At 33.8% G+C, this 17,043-nt stretch overlaps 1 protein-coding gene across 1 annotated transcript in view; it reads left to right on the top strand.

Moving 5' to 3' along the window:
• The first annotated feature begins 10,943 nt into the window (after positions 1-10,943).
• The window catches only part of LOC128865270 (SUN domain-containing ossification factor), a 67,104-nt gene continuing 61,004 nt past the window's right edge, over positions 10,944-17,043 (top strand). Inside the window, exon 1 of the mRNA XM_054105425.1 lies at positions 10,944-11,296. The gene's annotated coding sequence lies outside the window, so the exon portion shown is untranslated. The remainder of the gene's footprint in view (positions 11,297-17,043) is intronic.

Here is a 17,043-nt window from a genome sequence, read left to right on the forward strand (position 1 = left end):
TACTTACAGCTACATCTTTTTTTCGCGCACCCATTTCTACTTCATTTATTAGTTTAAATTTTTCATCAATAGATAAAGTTTTTAAACAACGTTTTGATGGCATGTCAACAGAGTTTATTTTCGCGTAAGAACTACTAATGAAATACCTGTGGACTTAAACAGTGCAGCGACCCAACTGCTGACATCTGTTTGCTATAAAATAAGCAACACGTAATAAGGGGATTCCTCCGGAAATTCGACTTATCAAAGCTGGCGCCAAATATTCTGTTCGAGTTATCAAGATATTCGAGTAATAGAAGTTCGAGTTATCAAGTAAAATTACACACAATTCTCACTCTAAACGCCATTGCCAAGCAATTTGATTCGAGATATCAAATATTCGAGATATCGAAGTTCGACTTATTGAGGTTCGACTGTAGTTTTAAACAATTCTAATTTTATAAAAAATAAATATGAAGTCAAAAGTTTGCAATATGTCGCGCTGCTTTTTTGTGAACACAGGTGTATAAGTATTAACACATACGTCAAATTCGTTCTTCTATCTGTTTTGCAAAGACGTAAAAAAAATGTTTAACTTTCCTTCTACGAAATAAAGTATACGCAGTGGATACCGCTTTTTTACGATTCCCCCTTGAAATTTTAAAACCTTTAAAAAATTTAATTGAAAATCCGAGTATTCAGCATTACTACATAAAATCTATAGTTTCACCTATGAAATTTTTGCTGGCCAACAAGAAGAGTCGATATTTGTCGCACGGTGTAATAAGAAAAGTTTATAACAAAATAAAAAATATATTATTTATTTTTATATTTATTGTATTATTTAAATAAAAATAAAATTTGTGTTGCTTTCAATAGCTATACCTTGTATATGCCATTATATCGGGTGTGTTTTTAAGAGCTTGAGAACTTAAAATGATAGTACAAAACAGAAATATTTCTGGAATGATTTTTTTTATTATAATCTGGAAGATAATTTCATGGCATTTATTTTTTGACATATGTATGTCCGCCGCGGCTACGATTATTCCAATTTCCCATTCGATCAGTCCAATTGTTGACTACTTTTCCAATAAATCTGCCATATGGCATCAATAGTGGCTGGAATTTTGCAATAAATTGATTGTTCAGCGCGCTGTAGGGTCAGTTGCGCCGTCTTGTTGGAACCAAATATCGTGGCTGCTTAGCTTATTTGTTGGAAACAGAATTTCAATCAGCATGGCTCGATAGCGCTCGCCATTCAGCGTAACGACAGCTCCTTCCCCATTTCGAAAGAAATAAGGACCAATGATGCCGCCAGTCTCTATGAACTCTGCGAAAAGATTAATATTTATTTTATTTTAATTTTTATTTTTTTCAAAGTAAATTTCCACAATTTGGAAGCGTTTTTCTGCCATTAAACGATTCATAATGACTTGCCAAACCTTACTGAACAGAAATTTCTACACAGTTTGCCAATTTCAGCTATCAAACCAAAGTTATCGATATCGATAGCTCTTATGCAGCTAAAAAGAAAGCACCCGATACATGATCCTCTTAACCTAACGCGGAAGTAAAAATTAATTATTAATTAAATTAATTTTTAAATCCTTCTATTTATTATTACTTTCCCTTTGTGCGGGGGTGTTCTAAATGCGTTACAAATTCAATCAATAGTATAAACGAGCCTCACCACCACTCGAATTGCATTTCAAAAAGCGGCAATCGGCTTTACGCTATAAAAGCGCACAAAAGTAAAGTGCACATACATACATACGCATATTCCCAAAAACGTCACATACAATTGTAATTGCAATTGTAATGAAGAAAAAGCAAAGTAATGATTTGAACTATCAAGCCAGCGCTGACAGTGACTCATTAATTTGACGCACTACTTCCTTGGCGGAGGCCAAAACACAAGCCAAACACAACAAGCCACAAACATATGCACATATATTTACATACATACATAAGTACTCGCGTGTCTTACTACTTGTACATGCGGCCATAAAGTTTACGCTATAAACCTCAGTGGTTTGCCTGAGCGGCGGTTGTGTCATTAGCAGGCCAGGCGCAGCCGCTGTCTTGTGGGCTACTACATCAGCCACCACTCGTCCAGCCCACACACGTTTGACCACATGTGTTAATTTTTTTCTAATTTCTTTTTATTATATTTATTATTACTCTTTTTTAATTTGCAAAGTTTTTTGTCATTGCCTGATGGTGAGACTCTTCAGCGCAAGCCATGCGCCGTGATCAACAATAATGGGCACTGCGTAATTGGTTGGTGGCTGCATTTATTTAATGTTTTTACTGCTGCGAGGCTTTTTCCAGCAAATAATCGCTATTAAAATGACAACGAGGTTTTTAAAGTTTTTTTTACGTTACATATAACTTAGAGCTTTGATTGATGGTAGTCTTTGAATGATTTGATTTTTTGTTTCACTTTTGGTTACCTGCAGTCTCATTCACTTGTGGGTAGGCTTTGCTAACATAAGTATATAAATTTTTCAATTTAGTTAAATGCTCATAGGGAATACGACGAATTTTTCTATCTTCGAAACGATTCCAAAACTTATGGGGCAAAGAGAGTTTTCTCCATGAATATTATGAAGAGATGAAGAAGAAGAAGAAACAGTAGAGCACTTACATACTTTGCAATTGTCCAGCCTTAAATGAAATCAGAGCAGGTTGTCTAGGAAAAAATGTTTTCAAATCTCTCGACCAATCCTGCGCTTCATCAGGGCCACAAATTGGTTCCACGAGGAAAAATATATATAATTCACAACGGACCCGTAAGGTCTAAGTGAGTTGGACGTACATATCGACTACCACCATACCCTAAGCTGACCTAGTTCAATGTTTACGATTATTCACGTAAGTGCTTCTTACTTCACATCAGTCTACACTATTTGCAGAAACTATAAATATTATAACCCCTACACTAGTGACATTTGGTCTCGTATCAGACACAAAAATATATATTTTTATTCTTTATTAGCAGTTCAACCGAAGAAAAGGCCTAGAAAATATATTTGAATTCGATACCCTCGAACGGTCAAAAAATATCCAAGAACTTTCTTCAGTCACATACTGACATTTAAAAGTAGGCAGTAACTTGCTTAGTTGTAGGTTCTGCACTTCCTCCAATGCCAAGTGGCACACCCGAGGGCCATTTAAAAAGTCCATGCAAAAATAAACACTACCTAATTGTTTGGAGTAAACCTTTTTTATATTTCGTAGTCCTTCATAGTCGCCTTTTAGCCTTATAGACTTCATCCAACGCTGTTCTAGTTTGTTGATTCCTTCAGAATAATAGGATCTGAGAAATAGTCATTCGTTTCTGCCAGCACCTATTCGTTTGAATAAAATCGCTCTTCCGCCAGCCATTTCTCCAAATAAGGGAACAGATAGTAAGTCGTCTTAGGGATCCAAGAGAGCCAAGTCTGGAGAACAGGGGCCATGTGAAATGAGTTGGAACCCTATTTTCTTTAATTTTTTTACCTCAACTGCTGAGGCATAAGCTGGTGCGTTGTCGTGATGGAAAAAGAAAATAACTCAACTTCCTCAATTAAAACGAATGCCAACACACAAATAAATATACCGATCTGGCCAAAACTTAGAGCGTAATCTTCAAAGAGATGCTACTAACTAAACATAACCTCAATAAGCGCCTATAGTGCTAATCTCTCTGACTTTGCGCGAGCTTTTCAAACGACCCACGCACGTCATCCAATATGTGGGAAAACAGGCGAACGCCGCACAGTTGTATTTTGTTGGTCAAAATCAATATTTCGACCACTGAATTTAAAAAATCTAAACATGCAGTTTTAAAGAGAAATGTCTGACTAAGCTCTTTCACAATTTTTTGCTTTCAAAAACGGTATCTTATTTTTTATTAAAAAAATGTCAGTGAAGTTACTAAAAGATTGTACAGCGAAAACAAATGACATTTTTCATGCATTCCAGTGGCGTAAAATATTTTTTTTACCAAATTTGTTATGGCATTTTTATTACAAACACCCTTTTTGGGTGTTTGGCCGAGCTCCTCCTCCAAGTTGTAGTGTGCTCCTTGGTGGTGTTCCACAAAATGAAGGAATCTACAGTTTATGCGGAGGAAGATAAGATTTTTATAAGAGGTTTTCATAGCAAGAATTCCGCTGTTAAAAAAAATTTAGATATCAATTGGTGTGCGCCGTTAGAATGGAACCTGAACACTTCCAAATGGTAGTCACGCACCGACTATTTACGCTACGGCGCCCGCGAATTAAAATAGCATTACAAAATATAGCAATTCCAATTTTGTTAGGAAAAAAGTTGGCTCGGTCGGAACTAAATGAGAGGTTAGAGGCTGTTCTTTCGACTTAAGACATAAAAATCGTCATCTTTCGTCGGTCTCTGGACAAACTTATAACTCTTCTGACAAGAGTCACAAAAATTTGAATTCAAATTTGTTTTAAAAAATGTTGCATACTTTGAGGCTTGGACTTTTTCATTAAAGATAATATGGGCATTTTCACGGTAACGGACGCGACATTTGTACGCTTTTAAGTGCGTCCAAAACAATGAAGACAAAGTAAAAGTTTATATATATTGATATTGTTTTAACCCTTAACTGGTATCGTAAATTTGACTAACGAAACTAGTATCGTGGGGGCCGCGCGGCCCCCTATTAAAATTAGATTCTAGGATACAAATGTCTACAATTTTTTTCAAGAATTATTTTGATAGGACAAATAACAAGCTTGTTTTATGAAATTAATAAGTTTTTATTCATATACTTATTTTAACTTATTTACTACAAGAGATCACAAAATTTGGACAATTTTTTGGTATTTTTTTCTTACCACTATAAAAATAAAAAAAAATATTATTTCGAAAGTCTTTAGCTAACATATGTATGTTTTCTTACTTCTTATAAAAACAACTTTGAAAAAATAAACTAAAACATAAGTATTTCAACGTATAGTGGGGGTATAGTGGGGTCAGCACGGCCCCCGCAACGTACGTAGCTCCGCTCTGGTAAAAGCTTCAGCGCCGAACGTCCGACACCCGCCGCGTGTCGCGACGTAATGAGATTACCCAAAATGGCAGCCGCGTACTATGCGTAGTTTTTAAGAAATTCAAAAAAATAAAACGCGTGGGGCCTGCGCGGCCCCCACGATACCAGTTAAGGGTTAAATGGCTGACGGAGTGCTAGATTTTAATATATACGGGAAAGATCTCTTACAAATAAGTACGTAGTTATAAGCAATTATAAAGTGATACGGACGCGACAAAAAATAGAAGTTTTTTTGAGGCGCATTCAGAAATATACAAAATTCAGCAAATTAAGGATTTTTATATATATACAATATATATGTTAATAAATGCGAACAGATGACTGTTATTCGTAGGTTTATGAAATATGATAATTTTCTCTTCGTTTTTTTTAATTGAGTATAGAAGAAATACGGACGCGACATAGCGGACGCGACAAAATTTTCCATGAGCTAGGAAATAGAATTTTTTTCATTATAACACTTCAATTTTATTGAAAATAAAAACTCAAGTAATATTACAGTAAAAACGACTTAAAAAATTAAGAAGAAAGTTACTAGTTTTTATGATGGTCTATTTTAATTATTTTCTTTAATGAATAGACCGTCCGAGCAACTTCAATACATTTACTGTCGAAATATGAAAACCAATGCATGCTTTTAACTCCTTTGATATTTGGAACATTTTGCCATAACTCTGACAGTTGATTAGAAAAACTATCAATTTGTGTTCCAGAGATATACAAAATTTTAACTCCATCAATGTTGTTCTTAGCACATTCATAGAAGCATAAGGCATCACCGAGAATGATATTTCTTGCTTTAACGATTTGCCAAACTTTTCGTTTAACTAAGGCACCTATTCCGTGTACAGCACCTTTGCCATGTGAAGTGGTGAAAAAATTCCACTCTAAGATTCCGCAATGAAATTCAGCTGCAAGTCTTGAAATACTAGAAAGAATAAATTTATTTTTGAATTGGGAAGTGCTTCCATCAGAGAAAATATAAATGCTGGTAACTCCTTTGTACTGGTTTTGTAAGATATTGATAACTTTGGAAATAAAGCAGTAAATGTCGAATTTACTGTGAGTCATTCTATCACTGATAACAGCATAGGACTTGGTTTCACCAAGAACCTAAGCTACGCACGTAAACACTGTTACTTGGTTATAATTAAAGTGGGCATCTTGAATTTTGTTTTGGCATGTCAAGCGATAATTTTCAGCAAAATCAACTTGAATAACAATTTCATTAGCTGCTAAATTTTTCTTTTTAATCTTGTGCAATCTCTACGACTTTATTTAAAATTTAAGGTTCGCGGTAACGGACGCGACGAATTTCAAACACCAATAAATTTTATTAATCGTTTTTGTCGAGAGTCAATGGCTACTTTTCTTAAGTGAAATAAGTTATTTGCTTAAAGTCTGAAAGCAATTTATACTTCAACACTTTTTGCACTAATGAGAACAATAAATATTTTTCGGTAACGGACGCGACATACGAATATAAGCAGAAGTAATCAAAAAAAAACTACCGTTATTCGATCTCCACTAAGTCTCCCTGCTTGTTAAACAGTATGTTACTATCAGTAGAAGATTTTTAAATTATAAAAACATCATAGTATTGCTTTGAATAAGGGAATACTACAAGGAAAAAAGTTGGTATATTTGGTCAAAAGAGTTCGATTTTTGTAAATTTTGTATATTCGTTGTATATTTCGGCTCAAAATTAAAAGAAAAGAAAAATTCTTTTATATTTATAAAGTAAACACATTTGAGATTTATTATTCATCAACAAAAAGTTTTCAGGAACAGTTTGAGTTTTGCACTCGTGGTTGACCTTTTTGTGAAAATGCCCATATGTACAATAACACTGTGTGACAAAAAGAAAATTAAATATACCTTTATGGAGACCTAGCACAACTTGTGGGTATAGAAAAACTAAAAAAATGGTATAGGAGAAATTTCCAATACACCCCCAAAATCTCATTTTATGCCCATAAAACCGTTTTTCAGTAGGTTCATGTGAACAATTACTCCTAACTTCGCGAATTTTCACCCGATTTCGAATTTGTTTTTTTAGTTCGAAAGAACAAAAACAAACCTTTTTAACAGTGTGTTAACAATTTTTCTGAAATGACAAGTGACGAGACTGTAAACGGAAGTATTTGGAATTTATTTATTTTTTCTCTATTTTGTCAACTTTGACATAATTTTTACGATATTATCCGTTATTTGAGGATTTTTTTTAGTACACTAGTGTTATAGAAAATTTAATTTTGCGTCGAATGAGCTATATCTGACTGTAATTGAATTAAAATTAATAGAGTTGTGTGAGTTTTAAGATTTTATTTTTTTTTTTACTAATTTGGTATGTAGGTATAACTTACGCTAAATGGGAATAAGGACGTGTTTTGATGCGTTATTATATTGTAGATACGTAATATTTATTGGAGTATATATGTATACATAAGAGTAAAAGCATTGTTTGAAGTTACAGAGTAATAAAGCTCTGGTTGATGGCTACAACGATTTCTTTAAGCTTACATTTAATACTTCGGATCGCTGGTATGAACCGGAATTTGCTTGTACTGAGTGTTCATTGAAATTCAAGAGAAATAAATCAAAACGTTGCCAGAAAAGTCGAATTTCTTTATATTCTTCGATGATGTGGCATCATCAGCCTTATCATAAACCAGATGATTGTTATTTTTTTTGTACGGACGTAAACGGTCATCATTATAAAACTCGAAAGCACATAAAGTATGCTGATGTTGCAACTGTTAAGAACCCCGTCGTCTTGGACGATATGATTGACTCATCTGCAGGTCATGAACTGAAGGAAGTTAAACTCATTGCTGATGATGATCAAACTGATAACAATAAACCTGATGATGAAGAGTACTTTCCGTCTGGTTCTAAGTCTTCAGAACGACACTTTGTATCAAATTCAGATTTTCAGGATCTTTCTCGTGATTTACTTCTATGGGGAAGACAATCTGAAACGCTCGCTTCTCGATCTAAACAATGGAATTTAGTTGATGTCGACTTCAGATGAATGATGATGATCGAATTTCTTACAGAGAATTATTCAAAACTGTTGAAGAGAATGCCAAATGTACCGTACCATACTAAACTCCAAAGGGCCGTTTCCAATGCATTTTTAAGTTTGGAACCAGTTCCGTTGAGTACTGCACCGTACCGCACCGTACCGTACCGTACAGTGCTGCACTGCACAATACTCTAATAAATTGTATGTGTTTATAATGACACTTGTTATCATTTTCATGCTTCGAAACGCGCCCTGATTCCCATTTAGCATAAGTTATACCTACATACCACATTAGTAAAAACAAAAAAAAAAATCTTAAAACTCACACAACTCTATTAATTTTAATTCAATTACAGCTCATTCGACGCAAAATTAAATTTTCTGTAACAGTAGTGTACTAAAAAAAATCCTCAATAACGAATAATATCGTAAAAATTATGTCAAAGTTGAAAAAATAGAGAAAAAATAAATAAATTCCAAATACTTCCGTCTACAGTCTCGTCAGTTGTCATTTCAGAAAAATTGTCAACACACTGTCAAAAAGGTTTGGTTTTGTTCTTTCGAACTAAAAAAACAAATCCGAAATCGGATGGAAATTGGCGAATTTAGGAGTAATTGTTCACATGAACCTACTGAAAAACGGTTTAATGGTCATAAAATGAGAATTTGGGGTGTATTGGAAATTTCTCCTATACCATTTTTCTTAGTTTTACTATACCCACAAGTTGTGCTAGGTCTCCATAAAAGTATAATATCACTGTCGCACAGTGTAATTTATTAACAAACAATTTGCAGCAAGATTTGCAAAAGAATGCAATAAAACTTGAACCAATACTGATATTTTGAATCATCTGTGTGCAACATTTGATTTTTATGGTACATAAGAAATATAGGGCGTCAACCTCGAAAATATAACTGGAAATAAATAGAACCGCATTATGTAGTTTAAAGAAATGCTAGCTGATTAATAAAATGTTTCAATATTTTGAACTTTTTTCTTGTTTACTCGTATCAGTGTACGGTGCCAAATTTTGATACAGTCCTCAAAAGCCAATACAAGCATCGAATTTGTGCAATTTCTCCTTTTTAACCACTGATATTTCTCATATTTGTGTTTCTGAGAAATACTGCAATATGAGAAGAAGGCCTGGTTGTTGCCCGATTTCGCCCACTTTTAATATCGTCGTTATCTTTCATAACACTTTATGTTGAATTTCGTTCAGATATCTGCCTTATATTATTACAATATAATATATAATTAAAATATATGCTTAAAAAAATGATTATAGCTCCATGGGATGGGCCCTAGGGAGTGACCGATTTTAACCATTTCTGGAATTTCTGACGCTAAACTAAAGCATACAAAATTGTATTATCTTCAGAGAAATTCTTAAATTTTTTGCCAAAAAATGCCATTGTGCGCCGTAGCGCTAGATATTTACAAATTTTTCTCAATTCTTTCACCGAATTGAAACTATTCACCAATCGACCGTCGATATCCAGGCAAATAATTACTTTAAAAGGCTTTCTTCTGCTGGTTAACCATCCGAATATGGGGGAATTTTAAAGGGTCTCTTAGTAGAATTAATATCGCTTTCAGTCAAGCTACTTACAACAAAAATTGCTATCCACAATAGGATTCATGGTAATGCTGAGACCTACGTATTAGCAAAGTAAATTGCGTACTATTTTTATTTAATTTTTTTAATTACAGTTTTTTGTAGCTTTTGGCGAAATTCGCGAAAAGCTGGTTGATGAGTTAATTACTTTTTTATTAAATAAATAGCAACTTTTTTACACTACGCGCATTATTTTTATTACTTAAGTAGGCTTCAAAAAACGGCTTTGGTTGTGTGCCGTCAAGTTGTTTTATTATTTTTTTTCCCAAATGACAGGCAACGGGGAAGAAGGCGGCGTCGTTAAAAGAAAGGGGAGGCGGTGCACCTGCGTCAAAAGGTTTAGTTGTGGTTAGTTTTCTTATACGCATTTTGTCTATTTGTTATCTTTTTTCAGCATTTTATTGTCACAGCGCCGTTTATTGCATTTTGCACATTTCCCCCTTCCCGAAAAAAGTAAATAGTTTTCGTTTTTGCGACGCTCTTCTCGCAACACTCGTGAATTTTCCAATATTTTCTCCACTCTATCGCACACTTTTGCCACCTTTATGCTCATTTTACTCTCTCATATTTCCATCAGCGCGCTCTCGTTTCACTCTCGCCTACTCTTCGGGGTCTAACCACAATACTTGGCATCGCTGCTGAGCGCTCTTCTGCACATATTTTGCAACAACTTTTGCCGCCGTTACGGCCGCTACTACCGCCGCTGTGCATAGTGTTGGCGGCAAGGCGGCAGCAAATCAGTTGCAGTTCGTGCTGTTGCTGTTGCAGCTGCAGCCAGATAACCAACTAACCAGCCAGTCAGCCACTTTGGCATGGTGATTGTTGTACATGCATGCTAGTAGACTTATAGGCATTGTTATTGTTATGCATATGTCTGTATGTATGTAGGCATGTGGTTTTCTGTTTGTTTGGCTTTTTGTTGTTGTCCTTTCAGCTGCTTCAGTTATTGCTTTTGTATCCACTCACTCAAAAATTTATCGACTACTCGGTTGATATTTTTTATTTGTGTTTTTATTTTGCTGTTGCGTTTTGTTTTTGTTTGTTCAGTATTCGTCTCGGCTTTGAATTTTCCTTGTATCTCGCACTTTTCAGCCATAGCAACTCTTCACCTACCGCACACCTCCTCGTGCTGTACCATATGTCAAGTGTTGCTACTCACTCGCACGCTGCCAGCAATTTGCACACTTGTGGCGCGCCGCACTTCATAATTATTACAATTTCATTGGATTATCGTTCAGTTTCCACTGAGTTTTCCACGCGTTCGTATCGAGCGGCGCTCTGGTGTCGCGTTGACCCGCGTGACGCGCGCGCTGCCTTACACCATACGCCTCCTTTTTTTGATACACAAGTGCCATTCGAGTGACAAGCGGACGCATTGAAGTCCTTGAAAAATACATTTCAGGATTTTTAGTTTATGTTTTGGTTTTTTCAGTAAAATAAATCTGAATTATAATAAATTGTTGGGAATTACAAGTGTTCTCGCATTGGCTTTGTTTAAAGTGCGCATGTTTAAGTTTTTTCGCGCGCGTGCATCCTTTTTGCGGATAGTTTTTGTTTTAATCCTTTGTTAAGTGATAAATAGTGCCAGCAGTGCACTTTCACGAAAGCGTAATGGAAATATAAATTTTAGTTTTAGTTGTTTAAAAAAGGATCAAGCAGTTACATATGTTTTACAATTTTCAAAAAGGACAAATGAAATTAAAATTAAAATAAAAAAATAAATCTTGTGATTTCGGTTTTTTTTTTTTGGAGTTGGAATTAAAGAACAGAAAAATTTTAATATATATAAAAAAAAATTACGTATCAAATAAGAAACTGTTGCAACAAAGATTTTTAAATGCGTTAAAAAATGAAAAAACTTTAAATGAAATTAAAAATATGCAAGCAATAAATATAATATATACATTAGGGTGGATCTATAGTAGCACACAAAAAATATAGGTACTGTTTTTCCAGCGGAATTATAAAATTGATTATATTTTCAGGCTTCCGCCTTTGGAAAATATTAAGGTTTCTGCTTTTTGGAAAAATATGAAGAATTACGTGAGCTGTACAAATTTGAAAGTGTCTCCAAAAATTTCATTTTTTTCTACTCCGTTGATGGAATTTTTAAACCTCCTTTTGCAGACCTGTTAAGCTTAAACTCTTCTATCATCTGAGGTGATTTTTTGGAAAAAATGTAATTTGGAAAAATATTAAAATTTACGTGAAGCGTGCCGATTTGAAAATGCTTCCGAAAATTTCATTGTTTTGAATTCGTTGATAGAATTTTGATTTTTGGAAGTATTTTCAAATCAGTGTAGCTCACGTAAATCTTAATAATTCCTTATAATTCTGGTGGAGCAACCGCAACTTTTTTGTGGCTAACCCTAATGTATATACAAATGTAATTAAATGTTAGAACAAAATTTAATTTTAAAAATAATAAAAAAATATAATAATATAAAATAAAATAAAAAAGTACGGTACTTAAAATGATATGAAATAATTCAAGCAAAACCCGATAATTAAATAAAAATAAAAATATAAATATTTCATAAAACACTTCTCTTCAAGTACATGCAAACACTTTTATTCAAGTACATGTTATTGCTGCATTGTTTTTCTTTTCTGAATTTAAAACTTACAATAAATGAAAATATAAAACAGAATATAATGAAAAACAAGATACGCAATAGGAAACCGAAAATTAAATAGAAATAAATAATATAAATATTTGATTAAAGCAATAATATATATGGTCATACGAGTATTTTAGTTTATTTAATATATAAATTTTTTTTTTTTTTTTTTTATAAAATTTTTTATAAGTATTTTATTTTTTTATTTATTAATTGCTTTTATTTGATTATTTATTTTTATTTTTTTATTTTACAATATATAAAGCTTGAAACAAATAATCATTTAAAATATAATAAAAACAAAATAAAAATATGGAAATGAAATACAAATTTAAATTTAACTTAAAGAGATTAATAAATATAAAATAAGAAAATAAAACTAATAATAATTTAAAACGAAATTACAGAATTAAGGAAAAAATTATTACGAAGTTAAAAATTAAAACTAATATAATACACATTTATTAAAAATTAAAAAAAAAAATTTTTTCAACTTCTTATTAAAAAGAATAACAGCAAGCATTCACAAAAACTTGATACTAAATATGTATATTAAGAAAGTATTTAATTTGAATACCTTTGTTAAGGTAAACGAAATTTTAAAAATAGTAGTTTTAAATAACTACTGAGTTTCAGAATTTTTTTAAAACCAATAAATGCTGTGCAAACAAATAAGTCCATTAAAAGTTTGCAGATATGTGACCTGATAACTCGTTAACATTTTTCGAGCTAGAAATAATGATTCAGTTAACAAGTGTGAATCACGCTTGCACATTATAAAATAATGCACGTACATATATATTAGGGTGGTCCAAAAAAAAATTTGTATGCTGCCGCCCCCCAAAATAGTAAAGAATGAAAAATAAAAAGACCCGTATTTTTTTTTTTTTTAATCAGACCATATTTAATGGTGCCGCCGGGGCTTTGAAATATCCCATGTATTTTGCATGGGAAAAAATACTTTTTCGTAGATTTCATGTAAAAACCTGGAAAATGAATATATTTTAACCGGATAACTCAGTTTCTCTTCATAATTGGTCAGGGAATAACAACCAATTATGAAATAATTAATTTTTTTTGTATTAACTATTTTTTATAGAACCCCAAAAAGCCCCCATAAAACGAAAATCTAAGAAAAAATCGAAAAACAATATTTTATATTACTTTTATGATATTTTTTTGTGAGATTTGGTTGTTATTCCCTGACCAATTATGAAGAGAAACTGAGGTATCCGGTTAAAATATATTCATTTTCCAGGTTTTTACATGAAATCTACGAAAAAGTATTTTTTTCCCATGCAAAATACATGGGATATTTCAAAGCCCCGGCGGCACCATTAAATATGGTCTGATTAAAAAAAAAAAAAATACGGGTCTTTTTATTTTTCATTCTTTACCATTATGGGGGGTGGCAGCATAAAAATTTTAATATAAATTTTTTCCCATGCATTTTTGGACCACCCTAATATATATACATACATACACACGTGCTGGATGGCACATAAAAAAATGGTTTTCCTTGATTTGCTCATTGAACAAAAAAGTAAGGCTTGATTAAAAATGTTTCTGAGGCCCCCTGAATATTTTTTTTTAATATATATTTATTTTTTACATATTTTTTTTTGTAATTTAGGTTGGCCTTCAGGGCCTACAAAGGATCGCTCAAAAAAATTTTGTTTTAAATAAAGCATAGTGTATCATGTATTTTGACGTTTGTGAAGGAAATTAGAAGAGTAGATTAAATAATATCAACCTGTAAACATTTTCCCCGTGAGAATTAGGAACTTAGCCTATCTAGAAAACATTTCCAGCCCTCTCTGTTACGAGCCATGTATCGTATTTCGCTAAAGAATTTGGATGTTTCATTATTAACTGCACGCATCAATGTAGTTTTTGGTCGCCCTCTGCTTCTAGTACCGATCGGGTTCCATTCCAAAGCTGAATGTGCAATGTTGTTTGCATTTTATGTTAAGGGGTGGCCGATCCACCCGTATTTCTTGCGCTTAATGTCGTTATCTATGCCTTTTTGCTTCGTGATTCCCCATAGTCTTTGATTAGAAATTGTTGAAAGGGTTGGCTTAGCTGTCTGCCGTGAAGCACCCTGTAGGTAACTCTGTTGTACAAGTTTTAGTTAGCTTTAATGGGATACCGCGTGCTTCAAGTGTGGCTCATATCGCGTTCCTCCTAAGGGCATCAAAGGCCTTAAAATAGTCGACAAAGGTCATGTATGATACATTTTGTCAAAAAAATATCGGGAATTGTTCATTTAAAAAGCGCGCATAACACATATGTCTAATTTTTTTTTTGCTGGAATGTTGGTACAACTGTCCTCTGTAGTGTCGCAGAGTTGGAGCGTGATCAGTCAATTGCCTTGTTTTTGCCATTTAATTACATATATCAGTCAATCGCAGGTGTACTCTGTGATTTTCAGTATGGATAAAAATATGGAACAAAGAATTTGTCTTAAATTTTGTGTTTTGAATGGGATTTCGTTTGCCGAATCGTTGTAAATGTTGCAGAAAGCCTATGGCGAGTGTGCTTTATCAAAAACAGGGGTCTGCGAGTGGTATAAGGCTTTTGGGGCCGAGAAGTCGTGGAACATTTGCCATCTGGTCGCCATCAATGTCTTCAACGGATGAAAACGTCGACAAAGTCAAGGAAATGGTGTTGGAAAACCATCATTTAAGTTTGAAGATGTTAGCTTGTGACCTTAGCCAGTCTTACGAATCAGTTCGCAACATTTTACACCATCAATTGGGCATGAGACGAGTGGCTGCTCAACTCGTTCCAAGAGAGTTGAATTTATTTCAAAAAATTCATCGGAAGAAGGTGGCTGAAGACATGCTTGAGCAAGTGAATTCGGGCCCAACATTTATCCAGCGCTTCATAACAGGTGACGAGACGTGGGTATATGAGTTTGACTTGCAAACCAGTCAACAGGCGGCTGAATGGCGCTATCCACATGAGCCGAAACCCAAAAAACCACGTCAAAGCCGGTCGAAAGTGAAATTCATGCTACTCGCTTTCTTTAATTATCCTGTAGTTGTTCGGTAAATAAAGAAGATTATTTGAAAGTTATGCGTCATTTGATGAGAGAGTGTGCGTAGGAAACGGTCCAATTTGTGGAAAGAAAACTCATGGGTATCGCAACATGATAACGCACATGACCAAAAACTCGACAAATATCATTGAACAACCACCGGATTTAGCTCCATGTGACTTTTTCCTTTTCCCAAAACTTAAATTGCCACTCCGTGGACGCTGCTTTGATGACTGGAATACTCATTCGAATGAAGCCTATTTTTAAGGCGACAAAATAAATTTTGATGATTAAACAATGATTTTGCGTTTTATTGAACAATTCCCCGTACTTTTTTGACAAAATGTATGTATAGCGTAGCGTTGAGGTCACCAGTTTGTTTGATGATGAAGTCAATTGTACTAATATGAGTGATTACCTAATTGTACACGAGTGATTACGACGAAAGCCGAATTGATTTTTTGCAAAAGTGACATCAAGTGTATCTACTACCCGAACAAGTGTGAGGAGATTAAGAATTTTAGTTACAAGTGGTAGGATCGATATTCCACGTCAGTTCTAACATTTCTGTTTGTTACCCTCTTTAGAGACATTTACAGTTATTGATTCTTTCCACTCTGCTGGCAGGTTTTCCTCTTCCCAAATTCATTGAAATAGTGGAAGAAGTAAATCGGCCATACGTGGAATTTGCACTCTGAAATTCCATCGATTCCGGCGGCTTCGCCTGGTTTTGATAGTTAAATAGCGGTGCATATTTTTTGGCTGTATCCGGATAGTCAGAGCTGATTCGCCCGTGAGGCGGCACGGCGTAAAATTAAACATCCAATTTAGTTTTTGAATACCTTTTTTACTCAATAAATAAAAATGATTTTGAGTTTTGAGTGATGGAAATCTTTATTTTGACCTTTACGCGCTCCATTGCTTGTCTGTTTGTATACTGCAGCTGTCTAGTTGAGAAGTGTCAAATATGATTGACGCACAACGCCATTTGCAAAAATTAGAAATCTTCCGATAGGGTGACTATTTTTGCGCCACCTTGTGGTAAATAAAAAACATTTGTTGGGGTAGCATCAAATTTCATTTTTTCATCATCATCACCATTTTTTGGGGTAGCATCAAGAAACAATTTTTTTGTTTTGTTTGGACCATCCTAATATGAATCTCAACAATTAAAAAATTATCTAAAGGAAATATTAAAAAAATACATATTTAAACTAATAAACCTTTCAAGATGCATTGTAAAATATAATTCCCAACACGTTTACAAGCAATTCACTTGTGCACTTATAAGCTCAAGTAAAAGGAAAAATAATAGGAAAAACATATCAATTACTATAAAACTTAACATCTTCAACAATTAATTTGGTTTATCCTTTTAATCAACCCCATGTACACACGATGGCCTTCAAATCTGCTCATTAACCGGCTTGCAATTTATTTATTGTTGATTTTGTTGTTGCTTTGTTATTACTTTTGCTCTTGTTATTGCCCCATTCGTTCGTTCAGTTGCCTTTGCATTAGCCGCAGTCTCCAAATGTTGCCACTTGTTGCATGACTGCACAGCACGCCGCATTGCAGCATTTTTGCCACACATATATACACACATATTTACATACATGCATGGAAAAACAAAACACATGCCGCACTTAAACTCATCTGCACTCTTGGCTTACCTCAATTACGTACAATAAAAA

Source organism: Anastrepha ludens, chromosome 5 (assembly GCF_028408465.1).
Source record: "Anastrepha ludens isolate Willacy chromosome 5, idAnaLude1.1, whole genome shotgun sequence".
NCBI classification, from domain to species: domain Eukaryota; kingdom Metazoa; phylum Arthropoda; class Insecta; order Diptera; family Tephritidae; genus Anastrepha; species Anastrepha ludens.